Genomic DNA, 19,415 nt, shown 5'->3' on the forward strand with positions numbered 1-19,415 from the left:
ACTAAAGAGAAAGCAGCATTTTTCTTCTGCATAGTAAAGTTTCAAAGTTGTATTAAGGCAATGTTCATTTGTAAACTTTTGAAAGAACAACCCTAACGTTTTGTTCAGTGTTACGAACATTTCAGAATTGCAAACAACCTCCATTACGGAGATGTTCATAATTCTGAGGTTCTACTGTATTACTATTAAACATTTGTCAATATCCCCATTGATGTGTATGGCTCTCTACCAAGAAAAAAAATACAGCATTCCAGTCCTGAAATGACCTCTTGTGTGATTTTTGCTTCTATTTCTATTCAAAGAATAATGTGGTATTCAAAACTTGTACCCTGAGTGGTATTTGCACTCTTACTTGTATTTGAGTTCTCTTTATGACTGTGAGTTCTGGCACTTCAATCACCCATTATTCTGCAGAATTGCTGGTACTCATCAACAGTTGGAATTTTTGCATAAGGGATGGGATAAAAGGAAAACAATTAAAAACTCTGGGTATAGTCTTCTAAAACTACAATGTGAATATTGAAAAATAATATCTGCAATTTGCTGAAGGGAGGCCAGCTTCAAGTTTAATTCAGCAGCCGTGAATGTTCTATTCCTGACATAATGGAATCTAGCAACAAAGAGTATTTATACATTTACTAAGGCACTTAGGAAAAAAAATATCAAAGTGTAGCATCTTTCCGATGAGTAGAGCCCTGCAAATCTGTGGATATTCACTTTATATCCATGGACCATTTTTGCAGATAGCAGATCAGATGCAGATACAAATTTTTTATTGGCGCAGGGCTCTAAATATAGGATCTCAAAAGTGGGGAAGCAGCTGTCTGAAGCTCATAGGCCATGAGACTGCTTCCCTGCCTTCCAGAGTTTATATTCCCTCTCCTCCACCCCATACAGAAAAAGCAGAGGTGATAGATCAAGACAGGCAGCAAAATCCCCTATGCACTTATCAGCACAGTTTAAGCATAAAAGTAATCTAGCAAATCTATCCTGACTTCATTGCTGTATCATGAAGCAATACTAACTTACTTTGCAGAAGCAGTTGCCTCCCTCTCCAACTGACCTGATATGGCAGAAATTAAACATTGGCTGGGCAACCGGAGCACACCTTCACCCCCTTCTGTACCCTTAACCCCAGCACCCCCCCACCAGCACCCCTAACCCTTGCGCCCTCCTCCTGTGCCTCTCACCCCTGCACTGTACCCCCCTGGCCCTAACACTGCACCTCCCTCCTGTGCCCACCTGGGGAAACTGATCTGGAGTCACAGAGCGCCTTGCTCCCCTCTCTCAGCCCCTCTAGGAGGATGACCTGCCAAGCCAAGAGGTGCTCAGCTCCTTTGAAGCATGGTATCCCTGCAATAGTATTCCCCTTGAATGCTTCCACAGGGAGAACAGTGACTGCTGCATAGAAACTGGGAATGCTGAGCTAAGTGTGATGACTATAAATCACAAGCTAAATAGGCGGCAGACTTTCTTATTTTATAGTTTAGTTTGTGATTTTGAGCATTATTGACTTAAGACATTTGTTTTATTATTTTTAATGTAAAAGGCTATTTGTTCTGATGCCTGTTGTATAAGATTGATGTTTAAAATAAAAATAATAATTGCATGCACATTTATTAAGCCATATAGCTTTCTTATACAATATACATGCATGCACTCAGACACTCCTCATGAAAGGCACTATGAGTTAGCATGCTGCTGCAGGTGCAGTGCCGATGTGGATAAAGATAAGAGATGGAGTGCAGATTGCGGGTTGGATACAAGTTGATTCTTTCAGATGTGGATCCATGTTTTTGTATCCGCACAGGGCTCTACTTATGAGGTTTCCTTTTAAACTCACGACAGTATCACACAATCGTCTCAGTTCAGCACCACTTACACTTTTTTCAGAAGAAGTCTATAATTACTCGCTTTATACACAACTCACCACAAATAATTGGATGAACACTATCAATATAAATCTGTTTTAATCCTGCTACAATGGAAGCAACTAAGCAAACCAAAATTATTCCTAATTGAACACTTGCTTTCACCCACACCAACATCCTATATAACTTTATTGTTTTACATTTTATAATTTCATTTTTGTCAATTATCATGACCAATATAGTCTTGAAATAGAAAATATCTGGACTGAAAACACTGAAAAGCAATACTACCATTGCATAAGTCAATAAAGTGACAAGCACACTCCTAAATACTACAGTTAGGCCTGATTTTGCTACTAGTGAAGTCAAAGGGACTAGGATCACATTCTCTATGATCTACAGACACCAAGAACAAATCCAGCCGCGAGCTGAAACATAAAAATAATGTAAATAAGTAACAAATTGAATGTTTTACAACTTAGAATGATTTTGATCAGGCTGTTTCCTGTATAATTACTAAGTTGACTCACCAACTCAGTAAGTTGCCAACATGTACAGTAGTATCTTATAGCGCCATCTAGTGAAAAAATCTTAACACATCAGACATTAGATTTAAAGCCAAAGGGGAAAAAAAGTTGATTCATTTTTATGGCATATATTAGATTCATATAATTGCAGACAATATTACATTTATATTTTAACTAAAGTATGAACAGATTAGCAATACACCCATGGTTTTAATAATTCACTCGCAAATGAGTGAGATAGATGGGAGTCACATGTGGACAAGAGAACAGTAGCTAGTGAGGCAAAGGGGCAGTACTTTGAAGGTGCTCCTCAACCCCTGCGTGGTCTCTAAAGCCCCTTTCCAAAACTGGGTCTCTTCACCATATTCATTTTTCCTCTCTCTCTCTCAATGGCATTTGGCACTGTCAGTCATCCACATCCATACAGCCTTTATCTATCAGGGAATGAGAGAATCAAAAAGGATGAACAGATAGAGAGTTGGAGGTTTGGTGCAGCTGAAATAAGCACTCAGAAGTTTGGACTACTTTTCTGATCATTATCCAAAACTATCCCACCATCTTTGGACTGCAAAACTGAGCTAGAAGTCTCATGAGACCCAGACTCTTCTGTGAGGTTTTATTAATTATTATTATTCCTTCCTGTTTCCAGTCAGGCCAGAAATTCTTTCAAAATAGCTTTTCCTGTGGTATTTTGGCACATTTAATTCCAATTCCAGCTTGATTTAGGAAGTCCAAAGATTGGCAAAAATGAATAATACTCTCAGTAAAAAAAGTTGACTGAACTTCCTGCAAAAAAAGTTGAGCAATTTTTTTCCCAAAAAAATCAAGTTCTATTTAAAGAATGAGTGGAAGTTGCAGGTACTTGTTTTAGCCCAACTGGTCCACCCATCCTTAGTGCAAGCTCAAGATAGCCTATGGTACAGCATCTGACCACCACAAAATAGTTGTAATGTCAGAGCAGCAATAGTTTTATAAAGAGTGAAAACATGTTTCAATTTGATTCTATTCATGGATGCTAGACACCTCAAAAGATAGAAGAATGTTAGAATATGGATTAATATAATAGAAATTTAATCTATCTTAGAGATAGCAATATCCTTTTATCAGAGGAAGCATTCTTTTGGGACATTAACTATAAGACATCTGCCATAAATAGGCAGGGGATCTATCTCTGGATTTTATATGCTGTATCATTGCCTCTCTCATTGCTACTGAAGGTTCTGGTCCTAATTCTCCGATCTGCACCTTGTGTATTTGTTTATACTTGTACAAAATGGGTGCAAAATGCTATCAAATCAGGATGGTAGCATTTTACATCTGCTTTTGTAAAGAATAAATGACCTCACAAGGCACAAGGCAGTGGGAAACAATCAGGCACTCTGTGTGACAGAATGCACCCCCGTATTCAAACTCCCCACACTATTGTAATAATCTTTGTACAAGATATGCTTTGTGAGGTATCATGTGAAAACTCATAACTTATCAGTAAGTAATATCATGGTAAAATGTGTGTAGCAGTATTATGTGTAAAGTTACAAATTTCCCCCTGTATGATGTTAAAAAATACATGTTCAGACTCACCTAGCACCAAACTGGTCAAATAGACCTGTCTTGAACAAAGGAGTGTATGCTTATTTTAATTTGCATTTAAGCAGAAAGGGGGAAGGGAGAAAAAGGAAGCTCTCCCAGGTGAAAAAATCCAGCAGAAAACATCCTTCCACAGACTTTGAAAAGCATTTCCAGCTGAGAACCAGGGGACAAAGGGAGACAAACTATAAAAAGGAGGGTGAAACACCCCAAGGGACCTCTCCTCTCTCTCCCTGTCCATCTCACTCTTTACAGCTGAGAAGACAAAAGACTCTGGGGGAGAGGTCCTGACCTGAGATTTTGGTCAGTAATGCTGTTGGGAGCATGTGAGTAAGAGCTTTACCTTGAATGAAGTTAAATCTGTCAAGTTTAGCACTAGAAAGCATTTTATCTTTATTTTTCTTGCAACCATTTCTTAAAAATGTATCACTGTGTAGTCAATAAACTTGTTTTATTGTTTTAGCTAATCCCATGTGTTTAAATTGAAGTGTCTGGATAACTCCATTTAAGGTGGCAAGTTGATTTATATTATTCCCTTAAATGAATAATGGTCTTAATATATTTGACCTGTCCAGGTGAGGGGTGGGCAGTAGAAGACATACATTTCTGGGGTAAAATCTGGGACTAGGAGTCTGTTGGGGTCACCCTGCAGCATAACCAAGGCTAGTGAGAGCCACAGTGTGACTGGCAGGTGGCTGTTACACAAACACTTCTGGGAGGGACCTGGCAAGCTGTTTGTGAGCAGTCCAGGTTGGGAGCTACAACAGTAGGGCATTGCTAGGCACTCCAGTTGCAGGGCTGTCTGGATTGCACCCTGCTATGTCACACTGTTACTCCTATTTCTGAATGCTTTCATTCTGGCTCTGAGCACACAATGTGTTTAATACCTGCTGGGGGAGGTGGGTTAAACCACCATAATGTTCCAGCTATATCTCAAGATTGCAAGTCTTTTTGTCCCCTTTCCTGGAATCTTTCCATAGGCACAAGAACCTATCTTGATGGTGATGGCACCTGTCAGGAAGGCTAAGGTCAATTTATAAGAAGGATGAGACTGTAGCTAAGTATTAAGTGAAATACCTTACATCAGCCTTTGAGAAATCTAAAAATGTTCAGAGGAGCTAAAGGTCAGTAAGAGGCATCAAGAGTTCCCCATGCACTTAATATTATTTAACCCTGAATTAATCTCATGGCATCAGCCAGTCTATCAAAGGTGTGGAGGGCAAGGAGCGCATAAATCTTCTTTGAATGGTATCTAAAAAGGTTACATTTTGTAACGTAGTCTGTTGAAGGAAAAGACGGTTACTCACCGTTGTAACTGTTGTTCTTCGAGATGTGTTGCTCATATCCATTCCATTAGGTGTGTGCGCGCCGCGTGCACGATCGTCGGAAGATTTTTACCCTAGCAACACCGGCGGGTCGGCTGTGGAGCCCCCTAGAGTGGCGCCTTCATGGCGCTGAATATATACCCCAGCCGACCCGGCGCCCCCTCAGTTCCTTCTTGCCGGCTACTCCGACAGTGGGGAAGGGGGGCGGGTTTGGAATGGATATGAGCAACACATCTCGAAGAACAACAGTTACAACGGTGAGTAACCGTCTTTTCTTCTTCGAGTGCTTGCTCATATCCATTCCATTAGGTGACTCCCAAGCCCAACTTAGGTGGTGGGGTCGGAGTGAGACATTGCTGTGTGCAAAACCGCTGATCCGAAAGCAGCATCGTCCCTGGACTGCTGCACTAGTGCATAGTGCGCTGTAAATGTGTGGACTGATGACCAAACCGCAGCTCTACAAATGTCCTGGATCGGAACTTGCGCCAGGAAAGCCGTCGAGGAAGCTTGGGCCCTCGTGGAGTGAGCGGTGAGGTGCGGTGCTGGGACCCCTGCCAGGTCATAGCAAGTCCGGATGCAAGACGTAATCCAGGAGGATAGGCGTTGTGAGGAGACCGGTGAACCTTTCATTCGGTCGGCCACTGCAACGAAGAGTTGCGTCGTCTTTCTAAAGTGCCTTGTGCGGTCAATATAGAAGGCCAGGGCACTGCGTACGTCCAGAGAATGCAAACGTTGATCCTGGCGAGTAGCATGTGGTTTAGGATGAAAGACCGGGAGAAATATATCCTGGTTGATATGAAATGGAGAAACCACCTTAGGGAGAAAGGCAGGATGTGGGCGGAGCTGCACTTTATCCTTATGAAAAACTGTGTAAGGGGGCTCGGATGTAAGCGCCCTGAGTTCAGAAACGCGCCTTGCTGAGGTGATGGCTACGAGGAAGGCTGTCTTCCAGGATAGGTACAGAAGTGAACAGGTGGCCAGTGGCTCGAATGGATGACCTGTGAGCTTGGAAAGAACCAGGTTGAGGTCCCACGTCGGAACGGGCTGACGTTGTGGGTACATCCGGTCTAAGCCCTTGAGGAATCTAACGACCATCGGGTTAGAGAATACCGAAGACGCGAGTTCCCCTGGGTGAAAGGCCGATATAGCGGCCAGGTGAACTCTAATTGAAGATATCGCCAACCCCTGCTGTTTTAGGGAGAGGAGATATTCCAAAATGAAAGGAATAGGTGCCTGCAACGGTGACGTGGCTCGTTGTTCGCACCAACAGGAGAACCGCTTCCACTTGGCCAGGTACGTGGACCGTGTTGAGGGCTTCCTACTGCTCAGCAGAATCTGTTGGACAGAGTGCGAGCACTGCTGCTCTGCCTGGGTGAACCATGGAGCAGCCACGCCGTGAGGTGGAGTGATTGCAGGTCGGGGTGACGCAAGCGACCATGGTCCTGAGAGATGAGATCCGGGCACAATGGAAGCGGGATCGGTGTCCGAACCGAGAGTTCCAACAGCGTGGTGTACCAATGTTGTCTCGGCCACGCTGGGGCGATCAGAATCACCTGTGCCTGGTCTCTGCGCAATTTGAGCAGTACCTTGTGGACCAGAGGAAACGGAGGGAAGGCATAAAACAGGTGGTCCTTCCAGGGAAGGAGAAACGCATCCGAGAGGGAGCCGGGAGCTCGACCTTGCAGGGAGCAGAACACGTGGCACTTCCTGTTGTCTCGAGATGCAAACAGGTCTATCTGGGGAAACCCCCACTTCTGGAAAACGGAATGTATGATGTCCGGACGGATAGACCACTCGTGTGTTTGAAAGGACCTGCTGAGTCGGTCCGCTAAAGTGTTCTGGACTCCAGGGAGGAACGATGCCGTGAGAAGGATTGAGTGGGCGATGCAGAAGTCCCACAGGCGAATGGCCTCTTGGCATAGAATTGACGAACGTGCTCCTCCCTGCTTGTTGATGTAAAACATGGCCGTGGTGTTGTCGATGAGAACTAACACACAACGACCACGTAGGAGATTGAGAAATGCCTGGCACGCCAGGCGCACCGCCATCAGTTCCCGAACATTGATGTGCAGGGCTAGCTGGGGTGCAGTCCACAGGCCCTGTGTATGGTGCTCGTTGAGATGGGCGCCCCAACCCAGAGATGAAGCGTCTGTGACCAGGTGCAGAGAGGGTTGTGGGGCGTGAAACGGCATCCCTTCGCAAACCACATTGTGATCTAGCCACCATGTGAGGGAGGTCAGGACCGAGTTCGGGACTGTGACCACCATATTCAGGCTGTCCCGATGTGGGCGGTATATTGATGACACCCAGGTCTGGAGTGGGCGAAGCCGAAGTCTGGCATGCCTGGTTACGTACGTGCAGGAAGCCATGTGACCCAGCAGGGTAAGGCACGACCTCACCGTGGTAGTTGGGAAGGCCTTGAGTCCTTGAATGAGGCTCGTGATGGTGCAAAAGCGATTGTCTGGCAGGATGGCTTGTGCGCGTCTGGAGTCTAGAACCGCGCCGGTGAATTCTATTCTCTGGGTAGGTTCTAGAGTGGATTTGTCCTTGTTGAGTAGGATACCCAACTTGTTGAATGTGTGCACTATTATGTGGACGTGATCTCGAACTTGTTCTTTGGTGCGACCGCGTACCAGCCAGTCGTCTAGGTACGGGAACACCTGTATCCCTTGCCGACGAAGGTACGCTGCCACGACAGCCATACATTTTGTGAACACCCGTGGGGCCGAGGATAGGCCGAAGGGAAGGACTGCAAATTGGTAGTGCACCCTGTTTACCACGAACCGCAGGAAGCGTCTGTGAGGCGGGTAAATAGCAATGTGAAAGTATGCGTCTTTCATGTCGAGGGCGGCGAACCAGTCTCCAGGATCGAGGGAAGGGATAATGGCCCCCAGAGAGACCATGCGGAACTTCAACTTTACTACGAATTTGTTGAGTCCGCGCAAGTCCAAGATGGGTCGCAGACCTCCTTTGGACTTGGGAATGAGGAAGTAACGGGAATAAAATCCCCTGCCCCTTAACTCCACTGGAACCTCCTCTATGGCCCCCATAGCGAGGAGCGTAGAAACTTCCTGTATAAGAAGTTGCTCGTGAGAAGGGTCCCTGAAGAGGGACGGGGAAGGGGGGTGGGAGGGGGGGATTGAAGAAAACTGGATAGCGTATCCCCTCTCCACCGTGCGAAGGACCCAACGGTCCGAAGTTATAAGGCACCAAACACGGTGGAAGTGGGAGAGGCGATCCCGAAAGGAGGGGGCTGGATCCTGGGGGATGACTGGGGCGCCGTCCTCGACCGCACCTTCAAAAGTTCTGCCTAGGGCCTGAAGGTGGTCTAGGTGGCCCCTGGTTCTGACCAGGTTGAGGGCCGGTCCACCTTCTTCTGCCACCTCGCCCTCGCCTCCGGGCCGAGTCCTGTCTCTGACGAGGCGGGGGGGGGGGGGTAGAAGCGCTGAGGCTGCGGTCTAAATGGCCTGCGCTGAGGGCCCACAACATGCATCCCCAAGGAACGCATGATCGTCCTGGAGTCCTTGAGGCTCTGCAGGCGAGAGTCCGTCTTTTCAGAAAACAACCCTTGACCTTCGAAGGGTAGATCCTGCAGGGTTTGCTGCAGTTCCTGAGGCAGACCCGAAACCTGGAGCCAGGAGATCCTCCGCATAGCGATACCTGAGGCCAGGGTTCTCGCAGCAGAGTCCGCTATGTCTAAGGAGGCCTGTAAGGAGGTCCGAGCCACCTTCTTACCCTCCTCTACCAGGGCTCCAAACTCCTCCCTGGACTCTTGGGGAACCAACTCCTTGAACTTCCCCATAGAGTTCCAGGAGTTAAAACTATAGCGGCTCAAGAGCGCCTGTTGATTAGCCGCTCTAAGTTGCAGCCCCCCGGCTGAGTAAACTTTACGGCCGAATAAATCGAGGCGCTTAGCCTCCTTTGATTTGGGCGCTGCGGCCTGCTGGCCGTGGCGCTCCCTTGCGTTCACTGATGCCACCACCAGAGAACACGGCTGGGGGTGGGTATACAAGTACCCGTAGTCTTTAGACGGGACAAAGTATTTCCTTTCCACCCCTCTCGCTGTGGGCGGGATAGAGGCAGGAGTCTGCCATATCGTAGAAGCATTGGCCTGAATCGTGCGGATCAGGGGTAACGCCACCCTCGATGGGGCATCCGCTCCGAGGATATTCACGATCGGGTCGTGCACCTCCACTATCTCCTCCGCCTGCAGGTCCATGTTACGGGCCATCCTGCACAGAAGATCCTGGTGAGCCCGAAGATCTATTGGGGGTGGGCCTGTGCACGATGTGCCCGCCACCGCCTCATCCGGAGAAGAAGAGGAAGATGCCTCCGGTGGGACAGGATCCAAGGGCTGGTCCTGTTCTCCCTGTTCCTGAGCTGGAACGTCACCTGCGCCTGGGTCCAGGGCGTCCGGTGGTGTGGACACAGAAGCCTCCATGCCCCCTGGCGGAGGCCGAGAAATGGTGGACTCCGGGGCCCTTCTGACGGAGTGACCGGAGCGAGAGGTCGAAGCAATTGGAGCCCCTTGCGCCTGATGGTACGCCCACGGGGTCCAAAACGACCAGTGAGATGGGCCATGAAAATGGTCCCCTGTGTCCTGCCAGTGTCCTAAGTCCTGTTCCTCGGCTTGCCCCTGAGGGGGGTATGCCGATCTCGAGAGGTCCTCCGAGGAGCGGGACACCGATCTCGACGGCCACGGCGGTGCCGAGAGCGTCGAGACGATTCCTGTGGGCTGCGGTGCCGCACGGTGCCGGTCCGGAGATGATCTATCTCTTCGCGGTGCCGGCGATCGGTGCCGGGACCGCGACCGGTGCCGATGACCTCGTCGGTGCCGGGAGTCGGATCTGGACCTCGACGAGGACCTGGAGTATGCCCGGTGCCGGGAGCGGCCTCTCGACGTCGAGCGTCGACCGTAGCGGTGCCGAGAACTACGTCTCGACGTTGATCGGTGCCGACGATCATAGTGGTGCCGAGACGTAGAGCGGTGCCGCGAAGAAGATTTTGGCCGCGAGTACGACCGGTGCCGAGACGATATCCGGTGCCGGGACTGCGAGCGGCGTGGGGACCTGCTTCGGGACCTGGATCGGTGCCGAGGTTCCAGCCCTTGCGATGGAGGGCGCATCAAGGCAGGTTTCCCCCTCGACTGGACCGGGCGAGTCAACGGTGCCGTCGGTGCCGGTGGTTGGGGCGGTGCCGGCTCCGTGAGAGCTATTAAGTCTCTCGCCGCCGCGAAGGTCTCCGGAGTCGACGGGAGGCACTGTATCACCGCCGGTCTCGGTGGAGACGCTATCTGCACCGGACTCAACGGCCTCGGTGCCGGAGTCGACGGTGCTGGAGGCACCTGTTTCCGGTGCTCCACCGGCGGACGCGGCTCTACCCCCGGCACTGGGGGAGCCGGCGTCTTCGGCACCGAGGTCCCCGTCTTATGGGCTTTTTTATGCCCCGGGGATAATGACCGGCGCCGAGGCACTTGCTGTACTTGCGGTGCCGACGAGGTTCGGTGCCGGGGAGGCTTGTCCGACGCCACTCGCGTGGTCGTCATAGCCGGTGCCGCCGGGGCACTGCGCACCGAGGCGCTAGGTGCCGGGGCCTGACTTGTAGATGGAGCGTCCGGACTAAGTGCCGCCTCCATCAGGAGTTGCCGGAGCCGAAAGTCCCGCTCCTTCTTGGTCCTGGGTCTGAAGGCCTTACAGATCTTGCACTTATCTGTTTGATGGGACTCTCCCAGGCACTTCAGACAGGAGTCGTGCGGGTCGCTCGTGGGCATAGGCTTAGCGCAGGAGGCGCACTGCTTGAAGCCGGGAGCGTTGGGCATGAGCCCGGCCCCGCGGCCGGGGGAGAAAGGGGGAGACGACCCCCTTAATCCCCTGACTACAATAACAACTAAAACAACTTTAAACTATTTAACTATTTAACTATAAACACTAGAACTACAACTATAACTATAACTACGAATGACTAACGAAGCTAGGGAGAGTGGAGAACAGCTAAGCAGCGCTCCACAGTTCCAACGACCGTCAGGGGCGGTAAGAAGGAACTGAGGGGGCGCCGGGTCGGCTGGGGTATATATTCAGCGCCATGAAGGCGCCACTCTAGGGGGCTCCACAGCCGACCCGCCGGTGTTGCTAGGGTAAAAATCTTCCGACGATCGTGCACGCGGCGCGCACACACCTAATGGAATGGATATGAGCAAGCACTCGAAGAAGAACTGCCACTTCATATTACTGCAATATCTTTTTTCCATACTATCTGAAGCCAGCTAGCAGTCTTCTGGACCAGTACATAGAAAGGCACAAGTATACACCCAGCCTCCCTATCTGCTAAACAATGTTCAACATTTATCCAGTAAAAAACAAGGATCTCTGAGGGATCTATAATCACAGCCAAAGCAAAATACAGATCAAGTAAGATTATGGCATAATGTTATGCTTGCCTGACTTTTGGAGTAGACAATTGATGGATGGTGTGACGTTGTGCAGTCTATATGGTTTTATAAAAACTTGATAATAAGTCAATATAATGTAACTGAGCTGGTTTTAGAGAAAATACGGTAATAAGTGAATGTAACGTAACTGGGATATGCTTCATGCAAAAGGTCTCTTGTAAGGTATCATTACAAAGCTTATAATCTACTGAGTATGATCATCTGATTTGTATAAATGTACCACTCTTGTATCTAAAACTAGAAATATAAAATGTAACTCTGAGGGCCTATTGTAATTGTGTAAAGTGTGGACCATTAATGATGGTTTGGAATCTTGATGACTCCCATTGTCTGCAGATGGCTGTATTTACCTGTGAGTCTTCCTGTATATGTGTGTGCTGGCAAGTGAGTAATGAAGTCTTGCAGTGACATGTGATCATGTCACCTGAACTGGAATCCATCTTTAACCTGGTGCTTTTCCAGTGAGGGGGGGTGGAAACCCAGAGAGACAAAGAGTTCCCGCCTTATGCAAAAGATATATAAAGGGGGGAAGAGAGAGGGGGAGAAGCCATCATGAAGAATCCCCTAGCTACCACCTGAGCTGCAACAAGAGCTGTACCAGGGGAAAGAATTGTGCCCAGGCCTGGAAGGTGTCCAGTCTGAGAAAAACTTACTGAAACATCTCTGAGGGTGAGATTATCTGTATTTAGTTTGATTAGGCATAGATTTGCGCATTTTATTTTATTTTGCTTGGTGACTTACTTTGTTCTGTCTGTTACTACTTTGAACCACTTAAATCCTACTGTCTGTATTTAATAAAATCACTTTTTATTTAGTATTTCACTCAGAGTATGTATTAATACTTGGGGGAGCAAACAACTGTGCATATCTCTCTATCAGTGTTATAGAGGGCGAACAATTTATGAGTTTGCCCTGCATAAGCTTTATACAGGGTAAAACAGATTTATTTGGGTTTAGACCCCATTGGGAGTTGGGCATCTGAGTGCTAAAGACAAGCGCACTACTGCGAGCTGTTTTCAGGTAAACTTGCAGCTTTGGGACAGGAGATTCAGACCCTGGATCTGTGTGTGGAGCCAAACAGGAGTGTCTGGCTCAGCAAGACAGGGTGCTGGAGTCCTGAGCTGGCAGGGAAAACAGAAGCAGGGGTAGTCTTTGCACATTGGGTGGCAGCTCCCAAGGGGGTTTCTGTGATCCAACCCGTCACAGATGGCTAGAAAGAAAGTATGGCTATTTGGCCTATGAGCAACAAAACAATAACAATTCTTATTCATGTTAGAAATTGTTGTGGGGCTAAGAAAGTAGTAAGCAGTACAAGTGATGATCCCCAGGATAGGCTAGCAAAGGACTAATACTTAGGGAAAGCAGTGGATGAGGTTCACTCAGTATGAAGTTCTTACTACAAATGTGTTTTATTAAAAAGCTCTGGCACCTTTCCTCTGCTTCCCAAATGTATCATGGATTACAGCTTCAAGACTGCTTGAAGAAGTTTGAAAGTATCAATGTTTCAACATGACAAGATTATGTGGCTGCTCCACCTTGTTAAAAAGTGGACTGGGTAAGGGAGGATGTAGGAGCCATGTAGATGAGGACACATGGAAAAAGGCCTAGAGATGAAAGTGGGAGAAAGACAATGTCTTGGGGAGCAAGGGGATAAGTAAGAAAGAGAAAGCAGTTCAGAGGTAGCAGATCAAGATAAGGAGCTTAAATTGGGAGCAGAAATAAAAAGAATACAATGAAGGGATCTGAAGGAGGGCTGAACAAAGTCCAAATGGCAAGCAAGTTAGATTATTTCTGTGGCCATGAGGACTATCCAGGAGGTGAGAAATAGTCAGGGCCTGAACAAAGAGTTTGGCAGTGGAGACAGAGAAATGAATGGATCCTGGAGATGTTGTTAAACAACCATTAGTAAGATTTTTCAACACTATATGTGTGAAGTGAGAAGAAGAAATGACACTGAGGTTGGGAGCCTGAAGGACAGGAAAGAGTGGCAGTTTCAGCTGTGACCAGGAGGAGGAGGATTTGGAAGTAGAGAAGAGTTCAGTCTTGATCATGTTAGTTTGAATCGGCATCGAGACATCCAGGAAAACATCACGGAGGCAGCTGGAAACTGAATGATGTAGGAGAAGACAAGTAGAGAGGTCAGTCTGCAAGTCATCAAGGTAGATTTGCTAGCTGAAGCCATCCTGTGACCAGATGAAGTCACATGGTGATAAGATGCAAAAAGAGAGGCCAATGCAATGCCTAGGGGACAGTTAAACTGTAAAAAGAAGTGAGTGACCAGGTAGAAAATGCTGTATCAGACAGCAAAATACGCTTTCTCTAATGTAGTAGTAAGCTATTTAAATCATTAGATTAGGAATCAGAAAACCACAAAATAATCAGGCCGTGACACTGCATTGCTATAGGATAATGTTCAACCACAACCTGCAATCACTTCATATTTATGCAGTCAAGATATAATGATAGTGCATCATCATCTGCTCAAACCCATTCGTCCCAGCAACTGAGGAAGGGGAATATGCTTTTGCTTTTTCAGTGGTAAGATCCATTCTTACCTATGACAGAATCCCAGCATTTTTGTTCCTGCTGCCCCCACCCTCATGTGAGAGGAGAACCTCAACAGCATGCTGCAATGCCAATTTGTTTGCTCACTACTATCTGCCCTTCTGAAAGTATTGATCAAAATCCTAAGAAGCAAGAAGTGTACAAAACACCATAAAGAGTTGTTTGTGTTCTTGAGCCACCTGCTAAGAATCACTGCTCTAGATTTTCATATGTGCTGAACATCTGCAGCTCCCAGTAAATTGAAGTGGGGTAGTAAGTGCTCAGCACTTCTGAAAAAGAGACCACTGATCTGTTGCCAGACATTCGTGCAACCAGAATTCTTCTACCAATACTTCAGTGAATGAGGCATTCCAACCGTTAGTGTTTAAGAAAGACTCCTAGGGAGGATCACATACTTTCTTCAGATGTTTACAGCAAGATAAATACATCTTAAATTTGGGATATAGCCAAAGCTATGCTTAGCATGTAATTAAAGGACTTTGGTGTCATTGATTTTCAAAGCCATCACAAGCATGTGTCAGCAGAATATTAGAAACACTGCATTCCAAATTCTCTCTAGATGAGTTAAAATGTTATGAAATTAAGATGAATATACTCTGGTTTAGTGCACAACTTCCCAACTAAACTGCCCAGCTTGCTTCAAACAAAATCCACTTCACTTTTTTTGGACTAAGCAGCATCAAGGTAACATTACCATGAAGAAAAGTCAGAGACCAGAGAAAGGATTATGCTCTTTACATCACAGACAGAGACTGAGTAGATAATGGAGGTGATATTATCTTATTGGCAGGGCAGGAGGGGTAGAGTCAGCCATAGGTCAGAAAAATCTCCCATACAGACCTCTACAGAACTGTACTGTACTTTAGAAAAAGCTATGTATCCTACACATTAGAAAACAACTGTATATCATGACATCAGTGAGACTCTGACATGCACAAAGTTAGCCACATGTTTAAGTGCTTGCAGGAACAGGGCTTTCGTGAATTATTTCATTTCTGGTTTAGCAAAGTACAAGTTAGACAGAGTTTTGCCTGAATTAAGAGTGATAAATAGAGCTCTGTAAAAACTGTATCTTTAATTATTTCCATCTAAATAAAATGTTTTGAATTCATATACTTTAAGATCAGTTTAAGTGAAAGAGAACCAATTACTCAGTGCTCCCTATCAGCTGATTCTTTGTCATCTGTTATTCAGGCTTTGTAATACTAGCTCTTACAGACATTGTAACAAGAGAGGAAAATAAGAGAAAGGAAAATATTTAAAGGAGGACAACATGGGAGGAAGACTAATATGCATGTACAAGGAAAACAGAACTGTTTACTTGAGTAGATATACAGTAGCTTGAACTCATTTTCATTTTTCACTTTAGTTCAGTTAGTTCTTTAAAAAAAAGAAAAAAAAGAAAAGAAATTGTCTTCCCTTTGTGCATTTATTTCTGGCTATGGAAGTTGGTAGATTGGAATAAAGGTAGTTTATTGCAATGTTATGATGACCCCTTGTGGTAAAAACTAAATATGCTGTTTCATAAAGAGTTACTCTGAACCTTTTTATGTCAAAGGCTAAATTCTGACCTTAGATTCTGCACTATCTTTTCATGTTAATTCTGTTTGGCCTAAACTAACTTACCCTCATAAACATGATCTACATGCTATCTGTATTTGTTTTACCACTAGGAAGCTGTCTGGCTATAAGTTCTTTTGAAAAATCTCAACCTTTACCCCTTAACCCCCAACAAAGTTAATAGATGACAGTGTCATTTTCTCTCATGGAAACTTGTTAATGCTGAATGACATCTGGGTATAAATATCAAGAGTACATACTCGTAGAATTTTACATATACTTCTAGTCAGCCACAAAATATAAGAGAAATGTACTGTTCTAGCCACTACTACCCAGAAGTTGCAACAGTAGGTATTGAGCAAGGCCATTCTTTTGGGTGTACGAGACCAACAAGACGTTTCTATAAAAAGACAAGTTAACCAAAATGAGGGAATGATCAAGTCACTGTTTTAGCTGACTGCTGCAGTGTTTTGGCAACTTTCATTTAATTAGAAAAAAAGTCTTCGATTTATAAAGGGCATACTAAAAACGTTTGTTAATTAGCTAAATTTTTATATAAATCCATTCTGAGCCATTGCCAAGGCAGTCTCTTTTTATAAATTTTCCTTGTACCAAAAATCAATCAAGTCTTTTGCTGAATGTAAGCCATCTACATGTATTGTATGGTCCAATTCAAGATCCTAGCCCTTATCTTTTAAGGCTATTTCGAGCCCAATATGGGACCCATATATATCTCAAGAGACCACTTCTCTCTGCACCACAACAACATTCAAGGTCAGTGAGGACACTTTGGCTGATAGTCCCCCCAGTAGAACTTGTGGGGATCAGGGGTAGAATTTTTTCAGTAGAGGATCCTTGATTGTGGAATTTGCTTCAATCAAGGATCCATACGAGCCCAAACCTTTCTACCATAAGGACATATTGCAAGAGCCATTTCTGCACAGGTTTTCTCCTAACATAGTTTTGAAAGAGCCTCAACAATATAACCTTGAATGGCCACAAGCTAGATTTGTTCCCTGTTCAAGTACTAATGTGGCTGTGACTGGGGTAGACCAGAGTTTACCTGCTCTGAGGTATTACTTGTTGATATAATGCATACCGTAGAGATGTATGCAATAAAAAATACTTGCTTTTGGTGAAAGCAATGGTAGACTCTCATGTTTGTATTTTTTGTCTAAAAAATAGCAGTTTTAAGTTAAAATGGGGGGTTTGTGTGTGTCTTTTAGCAGTAGGGTGGCATCTCACGGCAATGATTATGTGGATACCAAGAGTACAAGTTCTTTTTTCCTTAACTTATTATGCTCTACACTGCGAATCCCGTAATCACAGTTACACAAATAGACAGATTCATCTATTTCAAAGTGCTACACTTGGAAATAACTGGTCAAAAGCAGGTGTAAGGAGTTCACAGTGTGGCCCTATAGAAGCACCAGAGCTGTTAGCATTTTACACTGCAGGAATGAGGATGCCTCGAGGAACTTGTTAAATGGCCAAATCCTGCTCATTTACTCACACAAATAGGTCCCTTGGATATAAATCAGTAAGTGTCATCACATGAGTAAGTGACCCTTCAACACTGATAATACGATAATATATTTGCACAGCACTATCAATCACATACATAAGCATACATGATAGAAAGCCAAGCCTTCATGAAGTTTGAGAGTTTTATTTTGTTTTCTGGGGTTAGCATTGAAAGATTTGCCAAGTGATTTCCCACTCCTTCAGACAGATCAGGATGTTCAACCTAAAGGAAGTTTAGGACAGAGTGGAAAAAGACTGACAAAAAGTTACACGCTGTTTCCAGAGACACTAAAGTGATTTGCATCTGTACAGACATTGCCTACAAAATGAAAGGCAGACTCTCCTGTAGTAAGTACTAGAAACTCATTGTATGTGCCAAAGTGAAGAATTATGTTTAGACAGCCACTGCAATACCTGTAAGTGATTAGATACAGTGGTGAGAGTACTAGAGAACACCCTGCAATAGATAGGTAGCATCTGAGTTACCCTGCATATCACGTTGCACCTAAAAGTGGCTTTTCTATGACAGCTCTCCTACAAAAGGTTAAATTTAAAGTGCTGTAAGGATGATAGCGGGAAGAAGAAATATGTTCTCTCAGTGACATATCCACTTTTCTCAATTTGTCTGTGGGTGGGTGGGGGACTGTTTTTTTAATATGCACAAGACAGAATAGAATCCATCTCACTCTTCCATAGCTGGATGAGCTCTGCTAACAAACATGACTCAAAACACATTTTGATTTTCAAGAAACAATCTCCAGTTTCCCAGGAACAATTCAGCACTCCCAGTTAGCTGCAGGGCAAATGACTATATTTACATCTCTACCTATCTAGTATGTTTACTGTTTAAATGGTGCATCATTTCACCTGCAATTGGTTGTAGACACAAAATTGGAGACCAGATTGAGGCCCTTTAGCATCTGGCTCACAGGGAAGAGGTGCTGACAGAGAGTGCCATCTTAGATAGTTACTTTTCTGACTCCAGCCACATTTCAATGTAATTGATCACAGCCTGTGTTCAATTCATATACTACACTGAAGCCATTCAAAGCTCTGAAAATGAAGCTGAGTGTTTAAATGCAGAGGACAGACAGCTGTTGTAGTTTTTGCTGCTGGCTCAACCCTCTCCTTGACACCACAAGGTAGGTGCTATGCACCTGATCTCAATGTTGCTAAGCACTAATCAAGCAAACACACAAGTATCACCTAACAGGCAATAAAGTCCTTTTCCTCCCCTTTTTTAGCTAAAGGGGAAGTGTACCGCCACTTCTGACCCAATAGATTAATCTGATGATAGTTAGCACATACACACTTTAATTTTAGAAAATGCCTTTCAACAGCAGCTGTGAAACACCACAGGAAATGACTAAGTCAGACAGTTGTTATTCTTATATCAATTAAGCTTAACACATTACTGATCAAGTTAACAGAATTTGAAATTTTATTTTGAGTCCAAATCAAAAGGGAGAAGCCTAAAAAGATCATTGAATTTACATCAATGAGATTGTTCTTGTAAGATCTGTATTTTAATAAGAAACTTTGACATTTGAATGACCAGAGCTTGAGTATCCTGACACAGTCTTGGGGAAGTCATAGCTTGGAGGTGACCTCTAGATGTCCACTCCCAAGGCCTATGAAGGTCCTCCGTTGAGGATCCATTCTTGGCTGGAATGTTTGGGCCTGATCCAATGCCCATTGAAATCAATAGAAAGATTATCATTGAAGTCAATGTTTTCTGTATTAGGCCTGGCACAAAGAGGGATCAGGTACTCCATCTCTTAGTACATACCAGAAGTATTCAGTATTTGTCTCAATTTTTGTGTTCTGTTCTCCTGGACTGTGACAGTATCAGCCAGAGGGAAGGACTGATGGGGAAAAAAAATCAAGAAGTATTATGAGGTGGCTCACTCCCGGTATCGGGACAAACCACTTACCAAGGCCTTGGGCAGATAAGAGTTTATCTGGCTGTCAGAGTCTTACCACACATGAACAAGCCAGGCACAGGTAA

The sequence above is a fragment of the Chrysemys picta genome, chromosome 2, assembly GCF_011386835.1.
Source record: "Chrysemys picta bellii isolate R12L10 chromosome 2, ASM1138683v2, whole genome shotgun sequence".
Lineage (NCBI taxonomy): Eukaryota > Metazoa > Chordata > Testudines > Emydidae > Chrysemys > Chrysemys picta.